Source organism: Pinus tabuliformis, chromosome 5_2 (assembly GCF_031772625.1).
Source record: "Pinus tabuliformis cultivar Carrire ecotype Pingquan chromosome 5_2, CPIR1, whole genome shotgun sequence".
Taxonomy (NCBI): Eukaryota; Viridiplantae; Streptophyta; class Pinopsida; order Pinales; family Pinaceae; genus Pinus; species Pinus tabuliformis.
This window is the reverse complement of record NC_142306.1, coordinates 1074352845-1074376438: the sequence shown is the minus strand read 5'-3', so window position 1 is coordinate 1074376438 and position 23594 is coordinate 1074352845.

The window sequence follows — 23594 nt, the reverse complement described above, 5'->3', positions numbered from 1 at the left end:
GTAAGAAGTACGCGTCAAGGGGATGTTGAGTACTTAAGAGTAGGACTCAAAGGTTCAAATCCAAGCAAGGCACGATGGATAGAAATTGGACAAGTGAGGGAACTGTATCCTCACTTGATTGATGCCTAAAACCAACTTTTGGTGGTCCAAAAGCTTTTCAGTGGGAAGGCGTGATCCAAAATGGATCTTAAACAACCCTTTTAAAAGTCTTCAAATATGTTAAAACCACAGAAAATAGCATCGGGGTTAAATCGCAGCAATAAAGCATTGATATCGCATCGGAGAAAGCCAAGCAGTGTTAACGGGCCTTAGCCTTAAGAAAAAATAGCGATACAAGCGAAACAATGTGAACCATTGATCGAGCACACAAATCAATGGTCCAAATCAACTACCAATATTACATCGCATGGAACCAAAGGGAGGACTTAACACATGATGGCAGGCTTAAGCGATATGCGATGGCCGCTTTATCATATTGCAATGAACCAAGGGAGAAGAATCGGGACCCATAACTTAAAGACTCGCGACAAGTGCTTCCATCGTAGCCGTCGGATGGGCGAAAGAGATCAACGACAGATATCACATCGCAGATTCCTAAAGGGAGGACTTCACACAGGCGGACCCGAAGGAGTTATGAAATAAAACAGTGAAGGATTTGAGTTCCGTGGTAAGTGGTATTTCGGGCGGGCTTCAGGCGGTAAGTGGTATTGGAGAGGCTCTGCCCGATTCCATACATTGGCTGACATGTAGCACACCGCAAGAGAGAGAAAATTGCTTTTTCAGGCGGGTAATCTCCGTGCAAGTGGGCCACCCGAAATGGCCGTCAGCCGTTGGATTAGCAATCACGGATCGGACGGTGAAGAAGGCACGAGCTAGTTGGATGATCAGGTTGGATGCGAACCGTCTGATTGAAGGCAGATCAATGGTGGGCTTGCGACAACGATAAAACACAGACCCGAGAGGATTATAGATACGGCACTATAAAATTTGAAATCCGATATGCGACATTTTGTCAGGTTTTTCTATGTTTTGGTGTATTTCTGTTATAAAATCAAAATACAAAGGATTTCTTGTGCTTTAAGCGTTTTGTCTTAACAAGACGTGTCCAACGTCGAAAGGAAGGTGAATGGACAGAAGAGGAAGACAGAGAGCCCGAAGAGGGAAGGCGAACAGACAGGGCTGATAGGCTTAAAAAGCCATCCCATAATAGAACAGAAACAAGTCGGAGTTCAGAGATAGAGGGGAGACAGAGAGTCAGAGAAAACACATAGCTACGAACAGTTGATCAGAGGCACTAAGAGGGAGAGTCTGTGCACTCTTTAGACTCGAGGTTTTCGAGTGAAATCCCTATGTAATATCACTGTTGTTGTGTTATGGCTCTGATTGAGCTCACACCTATAAACTCTGTTCTTGAAGATATAATATAAAGGTCGACACTGAAAGCTGGACCAGGAGACGTAGCTAGGGGGTTTGGTGAACTCCTTCATTATTTTGACTGTGTTGATGTGTGTGTATTATGTTTTATAACTATTCATTGTCTATGTTATTCGCAATCTTTTCGATCCGTTGCACTAAATAATATAGGCATTCCTGCACATGAGTCTGTAATACCTTTTCTCCTTAATTTAATATCCATTTCGGATCAGCCAATGGGCGGAAATGTGTTCCATTTTGAAGGTATTTGCAACAACAAAGAAGTAATCTTAATATGTTTGAAGTAAATAATATATCTGTAGATATTGAAAAGAAGACAAAGAAAATCACAAATTTTCATTAATGTACCTGTAAACCCTGGATAGTTAAAATAAAAATATTTCATTCATATCCACTATAAACCTTGGATCAATATATATATATATATATATATATATATATATATATATTGATCCAAGGTTTATAGTGGATATGAATGAAATATTTTTATTTTAACTATCCAGGGTTTACAGGTACATAAATGAAAATTTGTGATTTTCTTTGTCTTCTTTTCAAGATCTACAGATATATTATTTACTTCAAACATATTAAGATTACTTCTTTGTTAATAACAACAAAGAAGTAATCTTAATATGTTTGAAGTAAATAATATATCTGTAGATCTTGAAAAGAAGACAAAGAAAATCACAAATTTTCATTAATGTACCTGTAAACCCTGGATAGTTAAAATAAAAATATTTCATTCATATCCACTATAAACCTTGGATATCTCTCTCTCTCTCTCTCTCTCTCTCTCTCTCTCTCTCTCTCTATATATATATATATATATATATATATCCTCCTTAAAATCCAAACATTTTGGGATCATCACATTCACTAGCCTCAAATATGGAAGGATCGAATGCATGAGGATTTGGAAATAATTATGGATTATGATGAATTTTTTTGAAAAGAAGCATGACCTTCCAGCCCTTGGGAATGAGGTAGTCTACGGAATATATGTTATATTGGTACAAAGGCATTTTAAACTTGCAATTGCAATGTATTTTTTTTGGGAAAGGGCCATTTTTATCTTTTTTATAGGTTTTAAATTTTTTGGGAAATTTCATGGACATGAGTGAAGTCAAACGATTGAATTCGCTCATGTCTGTATAATTTTCTAAATATTCCAAAATCTGCAATCTAATTACACTCAAGTTTTAGCGAACAAAACTAATTATAAGAAGTTCAACAACTAATGTGCTAGTTTTTTTTTGAAAGGGTCATCCTTATCTCAATTCCAGATTTCAAAATATTTTGGAAATTCCACCAATATGAGTGAAGACAAACCATTGACTTCATTAATTCTATATACTTTCCTATATATTCCAAAATCTGCAATCTAATTACACACAAGTTTTAGGTTAAAAAACCAACTCTAAGAAGCTCAACAACTTTCCTCACATACAATAACTATATAGTCAAAATTTGAGCCTACTTACAATAGCTCTATACTAGGTTAGACTCGAGAGCATGAGCATAGACAAAAGGTCATTGTTGCTCCTAAACAGAGGCATATGTAAAAGGAATATAGACCCTATTGCATACAATTTAAAGTTGTATGGGAAGGTCAAGTAACCATACAATAAATGTGCCAAAAATGCCTTTTTGCCTTTTTAATGCCTTAGTCATTGCCTTTGCCAATTTACTTAGCCATAAACACATCTAGTGATGCCCACTAGGATATATTTGCCCAATATTCAGCTTGGAATAAGTGTCTCTTAACTGTGGTCTTATTTTTCCTTTACTAAATTTTATTACATGAAATTTTAACCAAGGGTTGTTACAAACGCCTAACCCTTGGGGAACATCGTCCTCATTGATAAACCACACCAAGACCTCAACAAAACCGCTAAAAAGCAAACATACTGCCCATGGAGCTTTATAACTTAGCTCATTGCAATATTTACGATGAAAGACCTGCTCAAAAGCAAAAAATTCATGACAACATGACAAGATATTAACCATACCACTTATTGGAGATTTAAAACTTAGCTCATGGTGGTATTTATATCCATATACATATGTACATATACCAAAACATCAACAAAACATATGCCAAACATATACCAAACATATGCCAAACATCATACCAAAATTGCTTTGCCACAACCAACAAACAATGAAGGATACATGGCCCACATATGATCCGTCATCTCCCATGTAGCTTCTTCAGGCCCAAAGCGCTTCCACTACACTTTAACTTGCTCTAAGGCTCTATTCCTGAGCATGAGAGGCCTCCGCTGCAATATGAACTGAGGCTCCGACTGGAATTATCCTTCTTGCTCCACCTACAATACATACCAATCAATAACATGATCAACATCCTTGATATACCTCTTAAGCAATGAAACATGGAAGATGTTATCACAAAATCGTGTACTAAGGGCTGCTACTTAGCAAGATCTCATGTAACTATTTCAAACCAGGCTTTAGACTAAGGCTTAGCCTCCTTAGTCAGAGAGGGCTCTCTCACAGATTTTTGATATGCATTAATAACAAGAAAAGATGGCTAACTCTTTAAACAGTACATGAAAATAAGCTGGTTGGAACAACAAAATAACACTTCTCTCAATGGGCTCATGGAGTCAAACACCTCTGCAGTAAACTATTGACTACTCAATCATGGAAGCCAAGGCATATAATGTTTAAACACTCAGAACATTTCTCAAAAAGAACCTCAACTCAAAAAACATACACAGGAAGTCTGAGCACTAGGTGAATTCAGAGTGATTGCATATTTAGTGAGCTGTAAAACAAGAAGAATAAATACCAAACCACATATACTCTGAGCATTTGAAACACACGATGAATCTTGGGAAGAAAAAGTACTCTTTCTATTACTGTCAAAGTCTTTTACATAAGCCAATATGAAAACTCTGTTTCTTTGATGAATCTCCAACCTTTTTTACATCAGAGTTTCTCCTATATATAGGAAAACAAAACTCAAACTACCTTGAGTCTCCTCCTCCAGTATGAGGGGAGCTCGATATCCTATCATTAATTACCTTATCTATATCTAAACAAGCTTATTAAATATAAAGGTATTGTGCTGTAAATACATAGAGTCCTAATCACATTGAAATTCAAAGTCTATCTCCTCGTGTGCATGATGCTTTCCTGAGCCTTGACACCTGTACCCTTTCTGTAGTGGCCGAAAAATATTGGAGAGGCATTCACTGAACGAGCTGCCTTGGATTCTAGCTGTGCAGATGACTCATTAGTTGGTGAAGATGTGTGCCCTGTTTTCACGGTCCCTGCCTTCCATCGGTCTTCATTTCCAAAAGAACATGCTTCAAGCTATTTAATACCTTTAATAACCACGCATAACACCATATGCCTTATGATCTGGATGCTTTGTGAACTGAACAGGTGTCCAACCCAAAATTCCGGTAACCCTACCAGAACCCTAATAATTCGGTCATAAAGTAGCTTTAGGAAGACTTTAGCAAAAAACAAAATATTTCACCTTTTTCTCCAACACTTACACCTGTCATTCTTTGAATGCTTAGATAGCCTTGTATGGTCTCTTTCCTGCCCTCGAGGCATTCTTTTCAAAATTTGCTGACCTCAGCATCAACTTCATTGTTTTCTTACAAAACAGTCATCTATAGCAGTTTCGTAGCGCGCTACGAAACTGCTGTTTTTTAGCAAAACAGAACATATGAATCTTAAAGCACTGTTGACTTAACTTCATGATTTCTTCAGCTACTTTGTACAGGTGTTAGGGATCTAAAAAATTTCAAAATGATGGAAACCAAAATTTATCAAAACTTGGAAAGCAAATTTCCCCTTGGATCAATGAGCTAGTTTACTTAGTTTCTTCTTCAAACTGCTAACCTCTTTCTTCAAAGCCTTGTTTTCTGCTCTTAGGCTTGTGTTCATTGTCATCAAGGGTATCTTCAACAACAGCTTTAGTAGCACTATCATTTGAGAAAACTTCCTTCACTTCAGCTTCATATTTAACCCATAAATCTGCAATCGAACCAACTACTCCCATATGTTATGGCTGAAAAATATGTCTTGAGACAGAGCTCGTAATTTCTCACAGAAGACGTATTTGGAAAAACTGAAGGAGGTTTTTGTAAACCAATCCGTGTTGAACAAAAACCTCTTTTAGTTTTTTGAAACCTTACTCCAGCTGCCCAGAATCGATCCTTGAAGAAGATGTGTAAAACAGGAAATTAAAAACTGCACCTACAGCAGTTTCGTAGCGCAACGTTCAGTCACTCGTTTCTCCCAGCTCATAATCAATTTGAAGAAACTGAAAGAGGTGTTTCTAGTTCAGTATGTTAGGAATAAAAACCTCTTTCAATTTTCGAAAATATTCTTTCAACTGCTCTAAATACCTCCTAGAAGTTGACAACTTAAAACAGAGAAATATGCCTTATTTGCCTTGTTTCAATATCATGATGACAGGACCTTGAGTCAACACATGAAGCCTGAAAGCAAACATTTGTTACAATATCATCTGCTAGTTCAGTGCCAACGGCGAAACTCAAGTTTTCTTCACGTTGTCTTGGAGAGAGAAAGCATGTGTGCTTGAAATCATAATCATTGTAATACAATGGTGAACCTTCCAAAATGCAGAGAAACTTGGGCATGTCTCAGCAATAGCACGAAGTGATGATGGCACCAAATGGTGGAAAGAAGACCACTCCAGCTCAAGCCTAGGAGCAATTGAAGCAAAATCATGTGTCTGAGTTGTGAAGATCTCATTGCCAGCCACTTGAATGAGTCGTTGCAATCGATGCTTGTCCTTCAAAATCCGTTGCCAAAACAGAATTGCACAAAAATTTGCCATAAGAGTCTTTGTATGATATGAAGAACCAACAGATCCATTAGCATCATTATAATAGCTGTCCACATATTTATTGAACAAAGATTGCTACCCAAATGGCTGTATGATAGACATTGGTCGTGCATCCATCAATAAACCAATTATTGCACCCTCTCTAAGAAACCCACACTGACCAAACTTAATGACAAGCATTGATGCCTCCAAAGAAAGGGGAAGACTCCCAAGCAAATTGCCATATAATGTTGGTTCATACTTTCCCCTATGATGAGATGGTGCCTTCAGAGCATCTAAAGAAACCAACAAATCTAGTGCATCTTGAAAAACAGAACGCTGCACTAAGGAACTCGGCAGTGCAATCACTTCAACCCTTTCATTCTTACCAAGATCTTTAATGTAGTCCCTGTATCTTGTTATATCTGCACCTTTGGGGATTAGGTTGTTTTGCAGCTGCAACACTTCAGACTTTTCCCTTGTCTCTGCTTGGCAACAGTGGTGGATGCAAAGCATAAAAGTTACCATCCCACTCAAAACACTCCTTCACCTGTAATATTTCCCTTCAGATTCAGAACTGATGACAAGCATACATGCAGGAGCTTGAGAACATGCCACCTGTAAAATGCATCCACCCCAGAGCTATTTTGCATGACAGTTGCTATGGATTCGAACAAATCCCCAATTTCGTAGCGCAGCCAGTGCAAAATATGGATTATGCGCTACGAAATCACCTAGAAGATGTTGCGCTGCGAAACTGTCTTCAAGCTAGTCTGAAAAATTTTGGCAACAGAATTTTCAGTGATAACAGTGGCTCCACTTGGGATAGTGCGCCCTTGTGGTACACTAAGAACATGCAGCTCCAGTGCCTTATCCATTTGTGACAAACAGAAATTTGCTTGACAAGCATGACTGTAGGAGAAAGAAAGCTACATCTACTGAAAAAAGAAATGCTCAGTCAACCTTGAGCTTATTTGCATTCACCTACCTACCTATCCTAACAATTTCAAACTTCATTCAGCTCAATCAATGTGAAATTTCCAATGCAGCCAATCATTTGTCTTATCTGATATTTGATTTCTTTGACTGCATCGGAGTTCAGAGCCAATATGACAGTGTGATGACCACTGCCACTGAAATTGTCTCTGACTGCATCGGATTTCAGAGCCAATGTGATAGTGTGATGACCGCTGCCACTGAAATTGTCTCTGATCTTCTTTGAAAAACTGAAATACTGGAGAGTAAAACTCTTCCATGTAATCAGCTACAGGATCCCAGAATACATGATCAGCTTGATTTTTCTTGTACCTTTCCGGCTGTGCAAACTGATCTTCAACCACAGTGTTCAGTTCCTCAATCGTGAAAGAGAAAGGAACCAGCATTGTCTCCTTGCGTTCTGCCATAGAAAACTTCTGAGAATAATGATCATGATCATGAAAACTGTATGCCTGAATTTGTCCTTCTAAACCTTCAATTTCTTTTTCAAGGTCCTCAACAAATTCATCCAAAAATCTCATCCTATCCTCTGCCTTGCAGTCAAAGGATTTTAGATATGAGGATAAGGACAAAGAAAAAGACTCATTTGTTTCTTCTTTACTATGATCATCATTCCATTGTTTGAAACCCTCAACTGAAGGAGAGTTTGCCACCACCTCTGACCTATCTATCCATTCCTCCAAAAACATAAGCCATAAGTCTTGAAATGACTTAACGGATTTGATAGGAAAACTTTCAATCCATTGTTTGCATTTCCCTTGAAGTGAATCATAGAATAACATAATGCAAACATCCTCATGTTTAACCCTAAGAAGCTCAGTAAAATGACAAAAATCTGTTATATGCTTCAACGTTAAACTCAAATCTTCTCCATTGAATTTTGGACCATTCCTTAGAAAATATGCATCCTTGGGAAAATGATTTGGGAAACCATGAATTCCTGAGAAATCTATGCATGCATACCTTGAACTAAGAATGGCAGCTTCTGGGTCCTTCATAACTCCAGTGGAATCACCATGAATGTATGAACTTTGAATTCTTCAACAATGGAGTCGCCAAGGTAGGTTTGCAGCCTCGAAAACCACTTTGAACTCCTGCTACCTTCAGAAATTCAATCTTAAAACTTCGGGAATGAGTAATCATCAGGCTCCCGGCAGACGCACCAAAATGTTATCACAAAATCGTGTACTAAGGGCTGCTACTTAGCAAGATCTCATGTAACTATTTCAAACCAGGCTTTAGACTAAGGCTTAGCCTCCTTAGTCAGAGAGGGCTCTCTCACAGATTTTTGATATGCATTAATAACAAGAAAATATGGCTAACTCTTTAAACAGTACATGAAAATAAGCTGGTTGGAACAACAAAATAACACTTCTCTCATTGGGCTCATGGAGTCAAACACCTCTGCAGTAAACTATTGACTACTCAATCATGGAAGCCAAGGCATATAATGTTTAAACACTCAGAACATTTCTCAAAAAGAACCTCAACTCAAAAAACATACACAGGAAGTCTGAGCACTAGGTGAATTCAGAGTGATTGCATATTTAGTGAGCTGTAAAACAAGAAGAATAAATACCAAACCACATATACTCTGAGCATTTGAAACACACGATGAATCTTGGGAAGAAAAAATACTCTTTCTATTACTGTCAAAGTCTTTTACATAAGCCAATATGAAAACTCTGTTTCTTTGATAAATCTCCAACCTTTTTTACATCAGAGTTTCTCATATATATAGGAAAACAAAACTCAAACTACCTTGAGTCTCCTCCTCCAGTATGAGGGGAGCTCGATATCCTATCATTAATTACCTTATCTATATCTAAACAAACTTATTAAATATAAAGGTATTGTGCTGTAAATACATAGAGTCCTAATCACATTGAAATTCAAAGTCTATCTCCTCGTGTGCATGATGCTTTCCTGAGCCTTGACACCTGTACCCTTTCTGTAGTGGCCGAAAAATATTGGAGAGGCATTCACTGAACGAGCTGCCTTGGATTCTAGCTGTGCAGATGACTCATTAGTTGGTGAAGATGTGTGCCCTGTTTTCACGGTCCCTGCCTTCCATCGGTCTTCATTTCCAAAAGAACATGCTTCAAGCTATTTAATACCTTTAATAACCACGCATAACACCATATGCCTTATGATCTGGATGCTTTGTGAACTGAACAGGTGTCCAACCCAAAATTCCGGTAACCCTACCAGAACCCTAATAATTCGGTCATAAAGTAGCTTTAGGAAGACTTTAGCAAAAAACAAAATATTTCACCTTTTTCTCCAACACTTACACCTGTCATTCTTTGAATGCTTAGATAGCCTTGTATGGTCTCTTTCCTGCCCTCGAGGCATTCTTTTCAAAATTTGCTGACCTCAGCATCAACTTCATTGTTTTCTTACAAAACAGTCATCTATAGCAGTTTCGTAGCGCGCTACGAAACTGCTGTTTTTTAGCAAAACGGAACATATGAATCTTAAAGCACTGTTGACTTCACTTCATGATTTCTTCAGCTACTTTGTACAGGTGTTAGGGATCTAAAAAATTTCAAAATGATGGAAACCAAAATTTATCAAAACTTGGAAAGCAAATTTCCCCTTGGATCAATTAGCTAGTTTACTTAGTTTCTTCTTCAAACTGCTAACCTCTTTCTTCAAAGCCTTGTTTTCTGCTCTTAGGCTTGTGTTCATTGTCATCAAGGGTATCTTCAACAACAACTTTAGTAGCACTATCATTTGAGAAAACTTCCTTCACTTCAGCTTCATATTTAACCCATAAATCTGCAATCGAACCAACTACTCCCATATGTTCTGGCTGAACAATATGTCTTGAGACAGAGCTCGTAATTTCTCACAGAAGACGTATTTGGAAAAACTGAAGGAGGTTTTTGTAAACCAATCCGTGCTGAACAAAAACCTCTTTTAGTTTTTTGAAACCTTACTCCAGCTGCCCAGAATCGATCCTTGAAGAAGATGTGTAAAACAGGAAATTAAAAACTGCACCTACAGCAGTTTCGTAGCGCAACGTTCAGTCACTCGTTTCTCCCAACTCATAATCAATTTGAAGAAACTGAAAGAGGTGTTTCTAGTTCAGTATGTTAGGAATAAAAACCTCTTTCAATTTTCGAAAATATTCTTTCAGCTGCTCTAAATACCTCCTGGAAGTTGACAACTTAAAACAGAGAAATATGCCTTATTTGCCTTGTTTCAATATCATGATGACAGGACCTTGAGTCAACACATGAAGCCTGAATGCAAGCATTTGTTACAATATCATCTGCTAGTTCAGTGCCAACGACAAAACTCAAGTTTTCTTCACGTTGTCTTGGAGAGAGAAAGCATGTGTGCTTGAAATCATAATCATTGTAATACAATGGTGAACCTTCCAAAATGCAGAGAAACTTGGGCATGTCTCAGCAATAGCACGAAGTGATGATGGCACCAAATGGTGGAAAGAAGACCACTCCTGCTCAAGCCTAGGAGCAATTGAAGCAAAATCATGTGTCTGAGTTGTGAAGATCTCATTGCCAGCCACTTGAATGAGTCGTTGCAATCGATGCTTGTCCTTCAAAATCCGTTGCCAAAACAGAATTGCACAAAAATTTGCCATAAGAGTCTTTGTATGATATGAAGAACCAACAGATCCATTAGCATCATTATAATAGATGTCCACATATTTATTGAACAAATATTGCTGCCCAAATGGCTGTATGATAGACATTGGTCGTGCATCCATCAATAAACCAATTATTGCACCCTCTCTAAGAAACCCACACTGACCAAACTTAATGACAAGCATTGATGCCTCCAAAGAAAGGGGAAGACTCCCAAGCAAATTTCCATATAATGTTGGTTCATACTTTCCCCTATGATGAGATGGTGCCTTCAGAGCATCTAAAGAAACCAACAAATCTAGTGCATCTTGAAAAACAGAACGCTGCACTAAGGAACTCGGCAGTGCAATCACTTCAACCCTTTCATTCTTACCAAGATCTTTAATGTAGTCCCTGTATCTTGTTATATCTGCACCTTTGGGGATTAGGTTGTTTTGCAGCTGCAACACTTCAGACTTTTCCCTTGTCTCTGCTTGGCAACAGTGGTGGATGCAAAGCATAAAAGTTACCATCCCACTCAAAACACTCCTTCACCTGTAATATTTCCCTTCAGATTCAGAATTGATGACAAGCATACATGCAGGAGCTTGAGAACATGCCACCTGTAAAATGCATCCACCCCAGAGCTATTTTGCATGACAGTTGCTATGGATTCGAACAAATCCCCAATTTCGTAGCGCAGCCAGTGCAAAATATGGATTATGCGCTACGAAATCACCTAGAAGATGTTGCGCTGCGAAACTGTCTTCAAGCTAGTCTGAAAAATTTTGGCAACAGAATTTTCAGTGATAACAGAAGACATCATGGACTTTCACTATTGGAGGCAATGAAATTTGATAGGCCACTAGTCCAATCCTCTCAAGGATCTCAAAAGGCTTACAATACTGTGGTGCCAACTTGGCAGATGATCTGATCCTCAAAGAGCTCTTTTTGGGCTTGATGCATAGATAGACATGCTCCCCAACCTGAAACTCCTTGAATGCTCTGTGCTAGTCTGCATAACTCTTATGTTTGTCTTGTGATACCTTTAGATTCTTCTTTATAACTTGCATTTCCTACTCCATGTCTACCAAGATATCTGGTCCAATAAGTACCCTGTTCACTATATCACTCTAGCTGATGGGAGTATTACAACTCCGCCCATACAGTGCCTTGAAATGACTCATCCTCAATGACTCCTGATAACCATTGTTGTATGAAAACTCAATATATGGAAGATACTCCTCCCATCTTCTCTGCTGGTGCATCACGTGCATCCTCAGCATATCCTCCAATATCTTGTTGACCCTCCTTATCTGTTTATCTGTCTGCAGATGATAAGCTATACTGAAGGCCAACTCTGTATCCAAACCTGCAAATAGTTCCTTCCAAAACCTGGAAGTGAACTTCGCATCTCTGTCCAACATGATCTTATTTGGAACACCATGTAATATCATGATCTCTCTGATGAAAACTTGTGCCACCTCACTAGCTAAATATGTAGTCTTCACTGGAATGAAGTGAGCTACCTTACTTAACCTGTTGACCACAACAATAATAGAATCATGTTGTCTCACTGTCCTTGGAAGACCTGTAATGAAATCCATGGAAATGACCTCTCATTTCCATTCAGAATCGGAATAGGTTGTAGTAGACCACTTGGATGCTTACATTCTTCCTTTACCTGCTGACAATCTAGACATCTAGCCATGAAATCTGCCACTTCCTTCTTCAGAATGGGCCAATAATAAAACTTCTTCACTGTTGTCAATGTCTTCTGATATCCTGGGTGACCAAAGTATGACTTGACATGAAACTCCCTTGAGGTAAGATTTTTGAGCTCACTGCAATTTGGCACATAGATCCTGTCCCTGAATCTCACCAAACCATCTATCGCGAGACAATAATTTTCATCCTGGTCACCTTTACCTGTACATGTACTCTATTTTAATTTGTGCATAATCTCCATATACATGTCATCCTGTTTTCCTGCTTGCAGGATCCTATCCTGTAATTATATCCCATAAGAGCTCATAGATGTTATATGATTCACATATATCTTCCTGCTAAGAGCATCTGCAACCCAGTTCTCCTTTCCCTTAATGTATCTAATCTCGATCTCAAACTCACTAAGGGTAGCCAACCATCTAGCTTTCCTGACATTTAGATTCGATTCATCAAGCAAATATCTCAACCCACTGTGATCACTCATCAATACAAATCTCCTGCCAAGAAGATAATGCCTCCACATCTTCAAGGCATGAACAATAGCCTCTAACTCAAGATCATGAGTCACATAGTTTTGCTTGTGCCTGTTCAACTTCCTGGACTCATAGCACACCACCTATCCCTCCTACATAAGGACTCCATCAAGTCCTCTTTTACATGCATCTGTACACACTACAAACTTTTTATCTGGATCTGTAATCTTAAGGACTAGAGCATTGGTCAACAACTTCTTTAGCTGCTCAAAACTAGCTGCACATTCTTCTGTCCATTTGAACTTCTTAACTTTCATCTGCAAAGATGTCATAGGATACATAATGCATGAGAAGTTCTTGATGAACCTCCTGCAATATCCTGTCAATCCCATGAATGATCTCACCTCATCCACATTCTTAGGAGTTTCCCACTCCATGATGGCCCTTATCTTTTCTGGATCTATTGCTATGCCTTCCTTGGAAACAACATGTCCCAAGTAATGCACCTTTGTCTGAAAGAATCTCCACTTTATAAGTTTGGCATATATTTGATGCTCTCTTAGAAATCTCAAAACTGCTGCTAAATGCTCGACATGATCTTCTTCATTCTTGGAGTATATCAAGATGTCATCAATGAATACAATAACAAACTTTTCCAAATAAGGACACAACACACTATTCATCAAACACATAAATGTAGTTGGGGCATTAGTCAAACTGAATGGAACTACAACAAACTCATAATGTCCATACCTAGTCCTGAATGCAGTCTTGTAGATATCCTCTTCCTTGATGCATACTTGATGGTATCTCGATCTCAAGTTGATCTTAGAGAACATTGCTGCTCCCTTCAACTGATCAAACAAATCATCAATCCTCAACAATGGGTACTTGTTCTTGATTGTTACCTTGTTCAACTGCCTATAATCAATGCACAATATGAGAGTACCATCTTTCTTCTTTACGAACAACACTGGTGCACCCCAAGGTGATACACTTGGCCTAATGTATCCCTTGTCAAGCATCTCCTTTAACTGCAATTTCAACTCTACTAGCTCTGGAGTACTCATCTTGTAAGGTGCCTTCGATGTTGGTGCTACCCCTGGCACCAACTCAATAGATAAATCTACTTCCCTATGAGGAGGTAACTCTGGAATCTCTACTGGAAACACATCCTGATATTGCTGCAATACAGGGTACCTCTTGAATATTTCTGCATCCTAAACATATTTACCCTTGTTACTAGATATATGTACTACAAAAATCACACAACCTTTTCTAGAACTAAACTTACCCTGCATAGAGGTAACCATCCTCACTGATGTAGGCTTCTTCCTTCCTTGAAAAATTCTCTTTTCCCCATTATCATCCAAGCACTCAATGGATTTGTCTTAAAAATCCACTCTAATCTTATGAAGATACATCCAATCCATACCCAAAAGCATGTTATACATTCCCAACAGAAGTACAATTAAATGTGCTACTTTAGGCATACCATTTAACTCAAATGCACAAGCCCTTACCCAATGGTCAACTCTCTTCTTTATACCTGTAGCCAACTGCACCAACCAAGATTCTGCATGCACTTCTTTTCTCAAACCACACTTATCCTCTAGGTCAGGATTAATATAACTATATTTATATCTAGGATCAATCAAACTAGAAACAACTTGATCACAAAGCTTACTGTCCATTTCAATGATAGATTCCTGATGATCCGCCTACTTGTTGTCCACAACTGCATAAATTCAAGGAATGCTATGACCGATATCCTCAGCTGTATGCGCCTCCTAAGCACTATAGATCTGGGGTCTACCACCCTAATATTGTGGACAATCCCTATTAGGATGATTCTTACCACATATCCAACACTACAACAGTGCTCTACCATCACCTTTAGACTGCTTCTCTACATGCCCCTTCTCAACTGCATTGAACTTCTTGTAAGGGACTGCATTTTATTTTTCACTTTCATCTTGTGTTCTTCCTCACTTTGGTGGTCATTTTCCTTTAACTTTCTCATTTCCTTTCAAGTCACGCTTATGCTCAACTTTGCACTTTGACTGCTCATAACAATGTTTCAGCTTTCAGATGGCCTCCTCCAACGTCGATCTAGGCTTGTCGAACTCAATCCGGTCTCTATATGGTATTGGTAACCCACTGATGAATCTCTAAACCTTGGCCTTCTCCTCCTAGAGGTAAGGAACATATTTCAACATCTCCAAGAACCTACTAGTATATTCATCATCTATCATGGAACCCATCTACAACTCATAAAACTCCTTAGCTCTGTCATCATAATACCTTTTTGACAAATAGTTCTTCTTGAAGAGCCTCTCAAACTCATTCCAGGTCAAGTCATCCTCATGAATACCTCTAACATTCTTCACATCTTCCCACCAGATATCTGTTTTCCCTTTAAGACTAAAAGTGGCTATCTTTGCTTTCATGTTTTCTGAATAATCATGCAATCTGAAGAACTTCCTCATACCAAACAACCATGCCTCTGCATCATGTGATTTCTTCATCTCTCCATCGAATGTAGGTGGCTTTTATTTATTAAACTCATCCGAAAAATATCCCTTGTCACTCCTCCTATAAGGATGATAACGATGACGATCATAATGTCTGTCAGAACCAGAACTAGAATAGTACCTGTGTCTATCACCCCTCCTATCTAGAGTATCCAAGGACCTGCCATCTTTGATCGTGTCCTCTCCATCCAACCTATACTCACCATGAGACCTGCTTCCATATGCCCCATTAGTTTTGTCCTCCTGCTCATGGCTGATCCAAAGTGGTCCCTATTGCTGCAGCTTTGACAAACTATGAAGTATCAATGCATTTACCTCTGCTTATTTCTCCTGTGCCTATATGATTATGTCATTGTCTACCTTGCAACTACTTATTTCTTCCTTTAAGCTTCTTAATGTCTTTGCCAAATCAGGAGAGTGCCCAACAACATGCTGCTTATATGATCCGTAGGGAGAGTCTTGGGAACTATAGTCTACCATCTTGCTAGTCATCTTTAATATTCTTCCTATAAGGTATATCATGTCAGCTAAACCAAATCACAATAAACCAACATACCTTATTATAATTCAGGGAGGAGACATTGTCTACAAGATCAACAAATCAACGTAACACATGTATAACATAATCATGATAGCATATAGAAATATAACACATAAGCATGTAACCATATATCCATCATTCTAACTAGATTTCAGTCATCAATGCATGCCCATATCAGCTACACATACCATGACCTCATGCATGGAGACAACCACCACATCACTCTACATTTGACCACAACATCCTCCTTCACATGGCAACATCACTACAACCATGAACAACACCATGCATATGAAAAAAGGATATAGACCACAAGGATGATTAGCATACGTGTAACCGACATGAATGCATTACCAACGCACATCCCATCTAGTCTGAGGGGTGAACCATGCTCTGATACCACTTTGTAACGCCCTCCTCCCACATCTACCCAAGTAATCGACCAACCAGGGTAAACATGTGACGAGAAGTTATCATGATATGATTCAACCTCCTAAGTGACCTTAAGGAAGTGGAATCGACAGAAACACACCATACCAAACCTTCTGCACCTGCTACATGACTCCTAGAATGCATCACAGTCATTCCCCTGACTATCCCCTGGGTCCCACTAAAATTTTAAACCACTAAACACCTGGACGCTACCTTGATATGGAAAAGGGTGCCTTTGAGGACCTCTGGATGCATGTACAACATGGGTATTCCAGCATCAAGGGACTTTTTTGCCGAAAACTATGCCTATGTCCCCACTATTTGAGCCACTTTTTGAGGCCCAGAGCCCAAGTCACTTCCCATAAACCAATGAAACTTTCAGAATCCATAATTTACATAATGGAAAGACTTACAAATCAAAAATGACTCGAGTACTAGGCTTGACCATCCCCAACCGGGACTGACATTCTGTCAAACCTTTGGAATCAATGCAATCTACAGGAAATAAATACAAGACCGAGCATAAATGACCGATAATTCATATGGAATTTGACAAGAAGGATCACCACCCTCTTCCTTGACTGTTTTGACATCAATTAGGTCCTGCATCCATTATCCTTTTAGTTACAAGTAATTACATTAAATAATCATGACAATAACTATTGATATAACCATGCTTATAACCAACATTAGAACATGAAATTAAAAATAATATAACAACCATTAAAGCCACATATTAACAAGTACAAAAGCAAGAGAACTTAGCTTTTATTAAACATAGGACAAGCTGACCAGGTTCGGGACTTCCACGTACCACCCAGCCATAGATATGGTTGAACCAAATATTTCTTTCAGTTAGTCACCCCCATGCCATATTTCAATCATGAATGTGGGATCTCATGGATAAACCAATCCAAACAAAACCAAGGGAATCAAGAGGTTAAACCACCTCCACCCTCACCAAGCCGTGATCTCATGAAAATCATGTCCGAGATCACAAAATCAAACCAAGCTTGGAATGCCTCTGGATGCCATCACTATCCTTGAAGAATTTTCCATCTCCTTGTCTCTTAGGCTTTATCACAATCCACATTGGATCACTAGGCTCTAAACTGAGACACCAGTTTCTCAAGTTTTACCACAATCCACAGCAGATCACTAGGCCTAAACCGAGACTCCACCTTGAGGCTTTACCGTGTATCCCATTAAAATTAGTCAAGGGATTCCTAGGCCTTTGGGTATTCCCTAAGACGAATCTAAAACCAGTCGGCATTTCCAAAGCTCAAAATTGAGAAAAAAAATCCCATGACACTATGTATATTTGGAAAAAGGAAAGGCTAGGCTAAAAACTATTGTCATAAACTGAAAAAACCTTGCCACCGACAACAAGAAAACCATACACTAACATGAAAATCCATGCATATCAAAACCAGCTAGGAAATCACACATGCAATATGTTACCTGCAAGTATTCCTGTTGAAGTTGCTTGATCCTGCTCTTCCTTCCATGATCTTTTCTTTCCTTTTCCTTCCTTTTCTTTCTTTTTCCTTGCTCCAAAGCTAGAGTGCTCCAAGAAAACTATAAGCGTCCAAGAGTGAGAGAGAGAGAGAGAATAATGAGAGAGCTCCAAAACTGAACTGGCAAAAGGTTACAAACTGGTCCTCAGAATAATTTTTTTTATCAATGAAGCCTCTATTTTCTTCATTTTCCATTATCTTCCTTCAATTTCCTCCTCACATGCAACCTGTGACCTTTCACCTCCCCTTTCTCCCATTTTCCTTTATTTTCATAAATAAATGTGCCAATTTTTTTTTTTTTTTTTTTCCTTTTAATGCCTTTTCCATTGCATTTGCTAATTTCCTTAGCCATAAATACATCGAGTAATGCCCACTAGGATATATTTTCCCAACATTCAACTTGGAATAAGTGTCCCTTAATCGATGTCTTATTTTGCCTTTATTAACTTTTATTACATGAACTTTTAACCAGGGGTTGTTACACATAACATAACATACGACTTGGAGTTTAAGATCCCATGTAGGAGCAATAAATTATGTTCTCATTGTTGGGCCACTAATGTGTCATTATTATTATCACTTTTTAATGTCTATTTCATCCATTCCTATAAATACTATTTTTCTCCTTTATTTTTAATATATTGAAGATTATTATGCATTATTTTTCAAATGATGGTTTATTAATTAATTTGTTATAACATCACTCATGATTTTAGCCTCCAAGATCTTTTCCAGATTGTAAATTTGATTTCCAGCTCATAATCAAATATTCCAACTCAGAAATTCGTTGGGATAAGAAGTGACAGTTTTACGTTGGATGTTTCGGGCAAATGAAGATGAATCTGGAAAATCCGAGACATGGGTTTTGTGCAGAACGGACCAATTCCATTTTATGTTAAGCAGTTTTACAAAATTCGGTTTGGATTGAGAGAAACACAAGGTTCTCTGAAGGTGATTTTCTTAGATTTGTTGTTGCAGCCGTTTTCCAAATTCTCCCAATTGCAATACCAAATTCGACTTGTTCCAACTGAATCATGATGGGAATATCTTTTAGGTCTGATCTTGTTTATTGAGATTATGTAATCAATCCAAAATTGTAATGGAAATCATTTTGTTATCAACTTTGTTGTAACTTCCCTTTGCTCTCTATGTATTTAAATGAAAACAGAGATAAAAGAGAGGGGGGATAATGATGGGGATAATTAGGAGATAGGAGATGAACAATTATTAGATAGGATGTAGAAGAAGAGATAAGAGATGAGAGATGGGAGATGAACAATTGTTGAATTTGAGGAAAGCTAAGAACTTCATTATGTTGTAATTATTTCTCTCATATATTTTAATGAAGGAAGTTATCCACTGAGTTCTACATTTGTTACTTGTAATCTGATCTGAATTATTTCTCGAGGTAGAACTGAGTCTTAGGTAGTTGGGCCCACTACCTTGGACGAGGTGCTGCCTTGAAAATGTAATTTAGTGTAGTTATGTGTTTGTTTATTTGAATTTCAATTGTCATTCCTTAAAGTAGATTTCCTTTCTTTTAACTAATTTGTTGTTTGCTGCATTTTCCAGATTCGTTGTTTCATCCAATTTCTAGATTTCATTTAATTTACTTCTCTAGATATTGCAATTAAATTATGTTGGGTGCAATAGATTAAATTTCCAATTCAGAAATGTGTGGTTTAATTTAGTAATGATTCAATTTGTGTGATTAACATAATTGTTTTTCCTGTCATTTACTTTCTTCTTTTTAATTTTAGTTTTATTATTCAAGTCTTACATTTTATTTCTTGTTGAATGAGTTTGATAGTATAGAACAAAACCATATAGAACCAGTGTTAGTTGTTAGTATTTTTTATGCATATATTTTTCCGATTGCCTTGAAATAAAAAGACGCTCCTCAGGTTGATAACTAATGTCCAGGTAATTAGTTGTTTTTATCAAGCAATTAATTTTGCCCCACATTTTGGCATCGCTGTCGGGGAGACAGTCAAATTTCACTAACACACTAATATGATTGTAGATGCATACCTAACTTCGTGAGAGATGGATATTGAAGACAGAAGGAAAGAACCTATGTGTGCATCCTGGGGAACCAGTGATGGGTCTACCCTCAGTAGTTAGGCTTAGGTCATATAGCATGAACTGATAGAAGTAGGAATTTTAGAGGTAGAATTTTGAAAAAAAATCTCATGATTCCACTCAAGTGGTGATGTAAGCACCACCCATTTCACTAACCAATCAACAGGGACATTTGAAATAGGAGTCTTAAAGAAACACATGAAGAACATCTTCTATTATGGTAAGAAATGGCTCATATTGCTACTTTTGAATTCCCTATCAAAGATTTAGGAGTGACACAAATGCACATAATTCCCCCATCTTCTCTACCAAATTTTCATGGTTTGCAAATGAAGATCCAGATACATTCTTATTTGAGTTTGAAGTACTTTGTAGAGGATATGATTATTGTACTAATGATCAAGGCTGAAAGTGTTTCCTCTTACTCTAAAAGGAGTAGCTCTCCGATGGTTCATGAGCCTTGGTTGGAACTGCATCCAAACATGGGAGGACATGAAGACTGTATTCTTGAAGAAGTACCAAGACTATTGCAAGGCCAATGAAGATATTTTTAGTATGATACAGGGGGAGGATGAAATATTGGAGGAATATGTAGAGCGATTTCGATATAACCTTCAAAAATCAAAGCATAAGCATTTGGCAAAAGACACATTGAAACCACTCCTACTCAAAGGAATCAAAGATGAATTTTTAGAACTCTTAAATCTAATGGGAAAATGTGATGTTTTTCAGTTATCATATGATGATGTTTGTGAATTATGCATAAGGTATTCAAGAGGAATCTCCAAGGCTGGTAAGAATTCTAGAGAAGTTTCTTCTTTCTTTTCCAAATCTACTACAAGAACATGAGATATAGGAGTTGAAATCAATGATTTATTTGAACATTTTAAAATTGATTTTATTAGCTCTATAAATTCACAATTGGATTTTTTTGCAGGTGATGAGCCTCATCATTGGGTAATTATATGGGCCTTAATTCACCTCCTAGCTTAGTCAAACCAACTCTTCTCACAACTTATTACATGTTTTGATTATATTTTGTTTAATGAGATGAGTTAAAGTGAGGTATTATGCTTAGTGAACTAATATGCATTAAATGCAGGTTTGGAAGACAAAATCACGGAATTTTGGCAAAACTAAGGTTTGAAACTCGAATGGGACAAAGGAGAGAGATTGTAGGAGGTAAATCCTCCTCATTTACTCCTCCCCCATTCGAATATTCCTCCATTAATCCCACTAGCTCGGAGTGCAAGTAGCCAAGTCATGAAGATTAGAAGGCAGTCGAGCAAGTGATAGACAAAGAGTTAGTTCATCTCGAGTTTGGGAGCCGAGCCTACCTAAATTTAAGGAAGTCGTTGGGGACTTCAGTTGTATAAGTAGAGAGGCCTAGAGCCTCATTAGGATTCAAATTTTTGTTGTAAAAACTTCAGTTATTTCGAGCTCCAGACTTGTGGAAGACATTGATGTAATTTTCTGTTTTGGTAATAAGAATGAGCTTTTTCTTGATCCAGTACTGAGTTAACTCAGAGGGTTGAAGCTCTTGGGTTAGGGCCCAACCTTAGCAGCAAAGGCTCCTCTTCTTATATCTTTATGCTTAGCTTAGTTTCATAGATTCATGGTTAAACTGTTTTTAGAAGTATTTTATTGCAAGTAATGTAGATTTGATTAATTGTTTATTAGTTTGCTTCCATTTATGCCTTACTTCAGTAGCATGTTAGAAGGGATAAAAGAAGCACCACAAAGCTGTTAGTAGGTGTCTTTGCCTCACTTCTTCCTTCTAAGATCATGATTTGAGGAAAAGACCCTTATGCGGCCCCAAAAAGATAGATTTCCATTTCTTTCATAAGATTTAGAGTTTGTTGTACTTAAACTAGCATTTGATCGGATTTGCAAAGTAGAATTTCATTGCCATCTCTTCTATATTCATTCTTGCAGTAGATCTCATCCATGATTCCATTTTATTTAGAAATTTCCTCATGCATAAGGTAGACAGTTAGTTCATTAAATTCTTCTTTTCTAGCTCATGAGAATTCTTCTTGTTTACATGACTTCGTGGAAATTACACATGTTTGATGCAAAGCAGGTGCTTCAAAAGTAGAAAGAAATATCATAGCTAGCAACCACTTTCCAACCTCATCCACCCATAGGCATTCCTTTTTCTCATCAAAACCTTCACCAATTTCATCATTTTACATAGAAATTTCCCCAAGCATGTTGAGCGAATCCAACCATCTCCTACACTTGGTTTTGGGTTTTGAGTGATCTTAGGCCTTTTCTCACTCCATTCCACCTATCAACCACCTTCCCTAAGCCTTCCATCACCTCCAACACCCATCGTTTTGCTCTCGGCTGTATCCTGTAGAAATACAGGGAATCTTGTAGGTTTTCCTGTAGTGGCATGTTTTGAGGCCGAATTGAGGGAAAACCTCTAGGAGGTAACCCAAGGGTCTCCCAAACCTTCCAACCATATCCTGAACCTTCCATCCATCCACCAACATCCCTAAACCACCTACCACATCACCAAAAGAGATTATCTTGCACACTTGATTTTTCATGAAAAGCATAAAAAGACAAAACAGATTTATTATAGTCCTTTACATGCATAACAATGATGTTTGATGTTTTTAACTTCCATGCTTAGGACAGTAGCATTTTGTTCATGTTAATTTAGCATTATTGCAAAGCATAGCTCTTAGCAGTTAATTAGGAAATGGTGTGCCTTAGCATTGAATTTCATTATTTTTCATTATTGCAGTAGATCAGCTCTCTCTTAGAGTAGATTTCTATTTCTTTCATCAAGGAACCAAGCTTCTTCTGAATCCATAGAAGTCTGGCTTGAAAACCCTAGTGGTCTCTCGCCAGCTGAACAGTGACAAAAGGCAGAACCATCACTTTTACTTGTGTATACAGCACTGTCACCTCCAAGTTTGTATGAAACCCAGGTTTATAAAGTAAAGCCGGTAGCCCAAGAGTTGTAGCATTCTTGCTGCAATATTGGTGTTCATCAGCAGGTTTAGAAAAATCAAGAAATTGAAGAAGTGTTTTTCCCTCATTGCCAAAAGGAGCATCCCATAGATAGTTTTTATTTCTTATCTAGGATGGAAGCATCATATCAAATAGATGGAGAAGCTGCTACAATTTCACAACCATGGAAATTGTGGCCTACATGTATGGTTCAAAACACTTCCTCTCCATTTTCTTACTTGCATAATCCATTATGGAATACTCCTGTGTTAGGGCAGCCATGTCAATCTCAATATAACCCCCACCAATCTTGTCTACAAGTTTGGCATGGTTCATCTTATGATTACATGGATACTCTCTCACATCTTATAGAACAAACACATCATCCATATTATTTTCTAGCTTTTCAACAACATCTTGCTTGTCTATCAAAACCATCCACACAACCCAATCAACTACATCATCAAAA